The 8,743-nt window shown below is 37.4% G+C and overlaps 1 protein-coding gene across 3 annotated transcripts in view; it reads left to right on the forward strand.

Annotated features, from left to right (window-relative positions):
• Positions 1-8,743, forward strand: part of WT1 (Wilms tumor 1) — a 51,275-nt gene that overhangs the window by 23,445 nt on the left and 19,087 nt on the right. The window lies entirely within an intron of this gene.

Genomic DNA, 8,743 nt, shown 5'->3' on the forward strand with positions numbered 1-8,743 from the left:
AACTGGACAACGCTTTCATGGAGTTTTGCTGCAAAGGAGAGCAAAGAAATGGGGGGTTCTAGCTCAGTGGGGATAGAGGGGTCAGGAGAAGGTTTTTTTTAATTGTTTTGTTTTATTTCATTTATATTTAGATAGACATACCTGCACGTTTGTTTGCCGATGAGAATTATCAAGAAGAGAAAAAAAATTGATGATGGGAGAGAGAGAGAATTGCTGGAACAATGCCCTTGAGAGAGAAGAGGCTCCATGGGCAAGCGGGGGCTGGTTAGCTAGGCGCTGGGATAGTTCAACTAGTAACAGTATTGATTTACAGTTCTTTATTTAAAAGGAGAGTAACCCTTTTCTTGTCATTTACTGAAAATATTTTCTCTGGTTTGTGTTTTAACCCTGTGAATGGTTTTTTTTTCTGTCAGAAATTTTTATTTATATATTAAAAATTATCAGTTCATGTGGTTTTTGTTATGTATTTTTTCACCCTTATTAAGATATAATTGACATATTGTGTAAGTTTAAGGTACACAATGTGATTATTTGATACACAGTATATATTGTAAAATGGTTACCGCAATAGGGTTAGTTAATATCTGTGTCACCTCATTTAATGCAGAATGGTGACTGTAGTTAACAATACTATATTATATACCTGAAAGTTGCTAAGACAGTAAATCTTAAATGTTCTCGTCACACTAGAAAAAAACCAAAGGATTTTTTTTTATTGTGTGTTTTTCTATGGCTGCTTTTGAGCAATAATGGCTGAGTAGAGTTTATGTTTTATAGTTTTAAGTTTTTGGCTTTTATATCATGCCTACAAAAAGTTTTCCCAACCTAATATTTTTTAAAATTTATTTATTATTGCTGTAATTTTTTGTTTTGCTTTTTACATTTAAATAATTAATTAAATCTTGAATTTATTTGACAGCTGCATTTCGCCTTGATTTGTTTCTAGATGACTAGCCAGGATCCCCAAACTATTTTGAATAATCCATCTTTTTTCTCAATGATTTCAAATATTACCTTTATCAATCCTTGGATGCTAATTCCTTGGATCTATTTCTAGACTATTATCTTCTTTTGATCAGTCTGGCTGGCTCTTTCTGTCAAGTATCAGATTTTTTTTTTTTTGCTATAATTTTATAATCTGTTTAATCTGATATGAAAGTTCCTAGCATTGTACTTCTTTTTCAGACTATTTCTGGCTATTATCTCTTTTTCATTCTAAGATGAATTTTACATTCATTTTGTTAATTTCAAAGTCATTATCAATATTGATTCGTTAATTGTGACAAAGGCACCATAGTAATGTGAGATGTTAATAACAGAGGAAATTGGGTGTGGGGTATATGGAAACCATCTGTATTATCTTAGAAAATTTTATGTAATTCTAAAACCATCCTAAAATAACAAGTTTATTTTTTTAAGTATTAATTGGAATTTTGAATGAACTGCATCAGGTTTAAAAATTAATTTTGGAGATTAGCTTTTGAAAAAAATTTAATCCTCTTTTCAAGAACATGGTATTTCTCAACATTTTTTCAAGTTTTGTTCTATGTCAGATGTCCCTAGAATTTCCTCCTTTCAAGATTTTTAACAGTAATGCCTCTAGCCTCAGAATGTGTTTGAAAGTGAATATGATTCTTTTAGATATGTTACAGATTTTTTTTTGCTTTTTCACCTTGAATTACTTTGTTGTATTTCTGACATCAGTTTGGAGAGTAGGGCCTGCTGAATAGATGGTTATGCACACATAATCACCTACAAACCTCCATTTCAACTGGAGAAGCAGGAGAGATCTTAGTCTAGGAGCACTCTGCTTAATGTTGGGGTTTCAGGGAGGACAATTTTTATGTAATTGAGTACAGTTGAGTAAATTGTTCCAATTCAAAAATGTGAGAGCAAGTTGGGTGGAAGCCTTGTTCCATCTTTCTTGTGTGAAATTCAGAGTTCATCTATCTTGTGGACTTGGGACACCCATCCTTGGGGTGGAGCTAGCGGTGGCCTCTGCTATGAAGCAACGCATTGAGGATATAGAACTCAGTGAGTTAGGTAAAATTGGGATTCTGATGAACTAGCACCTCAATATCAGACCACATGTAAGGGGATATCCATATATTTCTTATATGGTCTGATGAGATGGTCTATGAGAACATGAGTTCCCATGTCTATATGTGTTGAAGTACGAAGGAAAGTCATGCCTAAAAATATTCTTCCAAGTAATAGGGACATCGTGAATTTTTTGGACTGTGTTCTCCCTAAACTGTTGTGGGAAACTGGATTTAAAATATTTCTTAGCTCTGCTCTGAGTGTGAAGCCAGAGGAAAAAGGTCAGTCGGAGGAGGTTTGTGTACCATTTTGAGTGATGAGGAAAGCTTGGTGGTACATAGGGCTGATTTATATAAGCATTGTTGTCAGGCTGTTAACCACTCAGCCCGTGTCCCCTATAAAATAGCAGCCAATGACTCGGCAGCATGGGAAGTGAAGACATGGGAGCCATGACTATAAAGAAACTCTCAAGAGAGGAATGTAAACAAGTTTTTAGTAATAATAACATCGTTGGAACAAGTGGGCATCTTCCAAAAGGTAATACTTTGAAGGGACTCATTTACAGGTATCATGTTTCAATATATTTGCTGAAAAATAAAGCTAATTACCTTTAGGTAACCATGTTATTATATAGTAATAAGACTTTTTCTATAGCAGGTTGCAGAATGCCAATTGTAACTGGCATAGGTCAAAGAGGGAATTTCGTAGCTTATGGTACTATGTTTTAAAACCCCAGGTCTGGATTCAGGGGCTCAGACATTGTCATTAGAACACTTTTATTGTCTCATATCTCTGTTCTCCTCTGTGCTGGCTGCCTTCTCAGACAAACTTTCTCTGTTGTGGCAACAGTAGCTCTGGTTTTTGGCACCTACAGCATCACAAGGAGAATGCCTCTCTATTGGTTTATCTCCAGCAAAAGACTCAGGGAAGGCTCTGATCGGCTTGGATTGGGTCATGCTAGAGAATGCAGTTATCTGACTGGCCAGGCCCTCGGCATGTACTCACCCCTGGAGCCTGAGGTAGATTTAGAGAGGGGTGGTTCCCTAAAAGGAAAAGAAGGCTGTGTTACCAGACCAAAGTGCAATGGATGTAAAATGGGCAAAACAAGAGATACTCAATAATTTAAAAAGTCAGAGTTAATGAAAGTGGGGTGATGTGGAGCTGGATATATGAGATGTACGCCATTAGAATGTGTGAGACCTGGATAGAAAATAAATGAAGGATGCAGTGGAGAGGGGGAAGGGAGAAGCCTTCTTCCTAGTGCTCATGGTAAAAGTGTTCATTAAAAAGCACAATAGTTAGAATTATTGCCATCGTGCAATTTTTAATTCAAAGTGAAACAAAATATAATGTTTTTGTTAAAAGTAAAAAATGCATAGTGTTCTTGAGGTCTGAACTGAAATGAAACACCTGAGGGCAGGAGGAATGTAAATTTTTAAGTAAAAAAATAGATGATTCTTCTTTGTAGACCGTACTTCTGGGGAAATTTTATATCTATGAATTAAAATTATAGGCATTATTTGTGTGTTTTAACTCAATCAAATTTAAGTTGGTTGTTATTTTTAAGTTCTACTTTCAGTGCTAGATTAGCAAGAGAGACTTCATCTTTTGTCCTTTCCCCTTATATTCTCAGGAGCAGAATAATGTTTTGGTTTTTAATATAACACTGATTTGTTACATTCCCACTATAAAAGACCACTATAAAAGATAAAATTACACAAAAAAAATAGAATGACTAGATGGCATTGATGATAATATGTGTGCAGAATTTTGAATTTTATATCAACATTGCCCTTAGCTCATCACACTCAGGCAAAGAATAAAATAACATTCATGTTGCACTAGAGGTAGGTTGCCACCAACTCTGAGTATGTACAAAAAGATAATTCAATATCTATTCATTTCCCCAAGTCGGAGCTTATAAATGGATATGAAAGTAGGTTTTGAAATTACTATGGCTACATGCACATCACATTTTCATTCACTAAATCTTTAAACCTAAGAATTGTGGTGTGACCACTGAGGCTTCCTAGAAAAAGTTCCTGGTTCTTTTGGCCCTAAGTCCTTTAGGGCTGATTAGTTCAAGTCCAACTATCTCTGGCTCATCCTTGTGCATGGTGAACATTTGTGCAGTGGCTTTTTGTTTCGTTGACCTTGTTTTATTTTGTTCATTGTCCTCTCTTGAGTCTCTTTTATATGTAGCTGTCCTTCCCACCCCTCACCCCTCTTGTTTTCACATCTCTTGATTCGTTGGAGATAGTAGGTCAGTTGGCCATAGAACATCCCACAGTCTGGTTTTGGCTGACTGCTTCCTCTTCTAGTCATTTAACTTTAGGCCTCCATCTTCTTTATTTCCTAAAAACAGGTAGTTAGATCTAGAAGCTCGATTAGATTTGGAGTTCCTTTTTTTTTTTTTTTTTTTTAAACAAGTGATGGTGTGTTCAGCTTCATTTCTTGTGTAAGGAAGCATAATTTCTTTACATGGATGGTTCCATTGCTCATTTCCATTAAAAGCAGCACACTAGGAAGGGGTTATACTTCTCCAGGCTTGAATCAAAGTATTTTTAACACCAAAAGGAACCAGAGATTTAAGTGTCTCATATAAGTCTGAGTATCAAGGATAAAGAGAGAAGAGGGGTTGTTGGGAAATTCTTTTTTTTTTTTTTTGGATACAAAAGAGTTTGAAGTTTTTCCAGGTGCTTACCTTCAATCTGATTAACTCTGCAGAGATGAGAAGACAGGTGGAGATAGGAGGATGCCCACCTGGCCAATGACAGGGAGCGAAGAGAGAAATCACAGGCCCTGGTTTTCCCTTTTTAAATATTCATATCACATGCTAATTGCCTTAAAAAAATTCTTCCCCCCTTCTTTCTTTTGTTTTTAACCTCTTCTGTTGATAAGGGATTTCAGGCTAGCTCTGGTTTTCCTCATCTGTAAAACCTCAATTCCTTTTTATTAATCTTCTTGTGCCTGTGGAATATCAAAATTAATCATTTCTAAAGAAGCTACTCTTCAAACGTTAAGTTTTTTCTGGGTCAGATCTCAGCGTACAAGTTTGTAGCATGAAGAGGGCTCATAATTTATGTTATATGAGGGACATTCTTCTCTTTTCGCAAACTTTCTAAGGAGAAGTGATTATGTATTTTAAAGCTGTCTAGGAAAAGCAAACTTTCTCAGGATACATTTTTGTGCATTTAAAGCTGTTTAAGAAAGTGTACGGTCCGCACCCATTGCCAGAAATAAAGTCACACAGTGTGTTTATTTTTCCAGTTAGGTGGAAATTTTTTTTATAAAAACCAGGCTGTTTTGACTGCTCTATTGCACTTAAGCAGACCATCTCCATCCGTGTACCTTGTGCTTTCTTTATAACACATGTATTGCACCTGAGACGGAAGATGAAGTATACTGAAGAGTGAATATTTTGAATTTGCTTCTCCTCACTGACCCACTGTCTTATCCTACCCACTCCCACTATATTTTTTAAACCTTCCACGGGCTTAATTTCATTCATACCCCTGGAGAAAAGAGCTGGGAATCATTCAAGTGTCATAATGATAACTTGAACCCAGGATGGGTTACACAGCCAGAATTGTCCAGCTAGTTTTGAAGAGAGAAGAGCTGGCCTGCACTCAAACCTCATCTCTGCCACTCGCCATCTGTCTGACTTTGGGCAGATAACTCGATCTCTTCTTAAACCTCAGTGTTCTTTGCTGTAAAATAGGGGGTAATACTAATAATATTTAACATTTATTAAGAGCGTACCATGTACAGAGCATCATGCTTTATTTTACTTATCTCATTTGATCATATAAGAGTCTGACAGAGGAGGGAGAGAGGCTGTTTTGCTCATTTTATATGAAGCTGAGGCCAGGGAAAGTTAAGTCGTTTGTTGAAGATGATATTCCTAATGACTCCTAGGGTTGCGCTAAGGACAAAAAGTATAAATATTTTAGATCTCAGTCTCCAGGCTTGTAAGAAGCATACCAGAAATAATTTTGGGGGTTGTTGGTTACCTATTGCATATAATCATAGACTTGAACATTTTGTTGGGATAAGGTTACTGAGTGATATTTAATATTAATTTCCCCATATAGCTTACTATCCCCCCCTACCTCCGGCTTTATTGAAATATAGTAGACAAGTAATTGCTCGTATTTACATTATACAATTCAATGAGTTTTTTTTCAATTATAGTTGGCATACAATAACATATTAGTTTCAGTTGTATAACATAGTGATTAGAGATCAGTATAACTCACAAAGTGATCACCCCACTAAATCTAGTACCCCTCTTCCTCCTTACATATTTATTATAACATCGTTAACTATTTTCCCCATGCTGCAGTTTATATCTCCATGTCTATTTTGTATCTTTCCATTTGTACTTCTTAATCCCTTTGCCCTTTTTCACTGTTCTCCCAATCCTCTTCTTTATCTGTCCTTCGACTCTAAATAATAACTTTGCTGGATAAAGTATCCTTGGTTATAGATCCTGGGTTTTCATCACATTGAGTATTTTGTGCTAAGCTCTTCTGTCCTTCATAGTTTCTTTTGAGAAATCAGCTGCCAGTCTTATGGGTGCTCCCTTGTAGGTAACTAACTGCTTTTCTCTCGTTGCTTTTAAGATTCTCTCTTTGTATTTAACCTTTGACATCTTAATTATAATGTGTCTTAGTCTGGGCCTCTTTGGGTTCATCTTTTTTGGGACTCTCTGAGCTTCCTGGGGTTGTAGTCTATTTCCTTCACCAGGTTAGGGAAGTTTTCCATCATTGTTTCTTCAAATAGCTCTTCAACTTCTTGTTCTACAGATACCCCTATGCCATGGATATTTTTACATTTAATTGTGTCCCATATAATTATTATTATAGTCTTGGCTTCTTTTTTCTTGCTGTTCTGATTGAGTGTCCTTGGTTTCCCCATTCTCTATATCTGTGGTTCAGTCCTCTTCTTTATCCACTCTGTTGATTCCCTCTAATATACTCTTCATCTCAGATAATGTGTCCTTCATTTCTGACTAGTTCCCTTTTATAATTTCCATTTCCATCTTTATGAGTTTTTTTTATCCCTTTGTTAAAGATCTCACTGAATTCATCTACACTTCTCCTAAGTTCATTTAGCATTTTTATAACCAATGTTTTGAACTCTGCATCTGTAAGATTGCTTGACTCCTTTATTCCTTGATCTCTGTTTTGTTCTATCATATGGTGTCTGCTTCATTGTTTTCCCATTTGGCTGCCTTTCTGTGTCTGTTTCTATGTACGAAGTAAAGCTCCTAAGTCTCTTGGTCTTATTAGCATGGCTTTGTGTATTAGGTATCCAGTGGCACAGTCCTGAATGAGGTTCAGCTACAGGCCAAGTTTAGCCCCAGCCTGTGTCCCCTGGGGCCATCTGTTAAGATTCAGGAAGCAATTTACAGATGCTGTCCTTATAGTTGCCTCAAGAGGCCAAATCAGAAACTGAGGCCAGCTGCCACCAGTGTGGGTATTGGAGTTGGCTCAGCAGGGAGCACTGGACTCAATGAGGATACAACTGGATGTGGCTTGGGTGGGGCCACAATTGGGGGAGGCGCAATTACAGGGAATCCTCTGGGCAGAGTGATCTCTGTTATCCAGTTTGATGATGTTTCAGCTATGGTGGTGCTACACCCACACACTGATTGGGGGAAGGCTTAACAGAGGAACAATCGATACTACCAGCACCTTTGCCCAGGAGAAGGCCTCACCTCTAGCCCTTGCTCCAACAACTCAGTGTCCTTCTGTAAGTCCCTGGTGCCCCACAAGCAGCCAACCCAGTGCTGGTGCTCAGAGCAAGCAGGTCTGTCACCGCAAAAGTCCGCTTGTGGACGTGGCCATTTTAAGAGGAACGTCTGCAGCTACCATAGTCTCTGCCCCACTCAGCCCCAGGGGACCAGGCAACCTCTTGTCTTTGCCCCCTCTTACATTCTACCATTGCAGGTTGATTTCTTATTTCTTTCTCTAGTTGTAGTGTTTCTGTTCATCTAGATACCATATGACTTTACTTGCTGTTTGCTCTATGTTTCCATCACAACTTTGATTTGGTTGCAAGAGGGATGAACAAAACCTCTATCATCTATGCCATTTTCTCAATCCATCTAGTTCATTTGTTTGATTTTCAAACAAATCTATGAAATAAATTATTAGCCTCATTTCACAGGTGGCGAATCTTAGTCACAGGAGGTCTAGCTGATTTACCCATGAGCACAGAGCAAATGAATGATATAAGTGGGCCTGGAACATGTGTCTTCAGGCAAGGAACCCATGTTCTCATGGACTAATCTGGAGAGAAAGGATCCAGATTAATTTAGTTCTTTCAGATGTATCTGTAAGAAACTGAATAAATCCAGTTCCTTTGTCATGGTGGGCTGAGTAATGACCCCTAAGGATATTTAGATCCTAATCCTTGGAACCTATGACTCTTGCCTTCTGTGGCAAAACAGATTTTATAGGTGTGAGTAAATTAAGGATCTTGAGATGGAAGGATTATCCTAGATTATCAAAGTGGGCCAGATTATCCCAGATTATCCTAGATTATCAAAGTGGGCTTATGTTTTTATAAGAGGAAGGCAGAGGGAGATTTGATTACAGAAGAGTAGTAGAAGATGTGACGAAGGAAGCAAGAGGTCAGAATGATGCAAAGAAGGGACCAAAGAATTGAAGAAAGGAAGGAAAGAGATTCTTCCCTT

Source organism: Pteropus vampyrus, unplaced genomic scaffold (genome assembly GCF_000151845.1).
Source record: "Pteropus vampyrus isolate Shadow unplaced genomic scaffold, Pvam_2.0 Scaffold76, whole genome shotgun sequence".
NCBI lineage: Eukaryota > Metazoa > Chordata > Mammalia > Chiroptera > Pteropodidae > Pteropus > Pteropus vampyrus.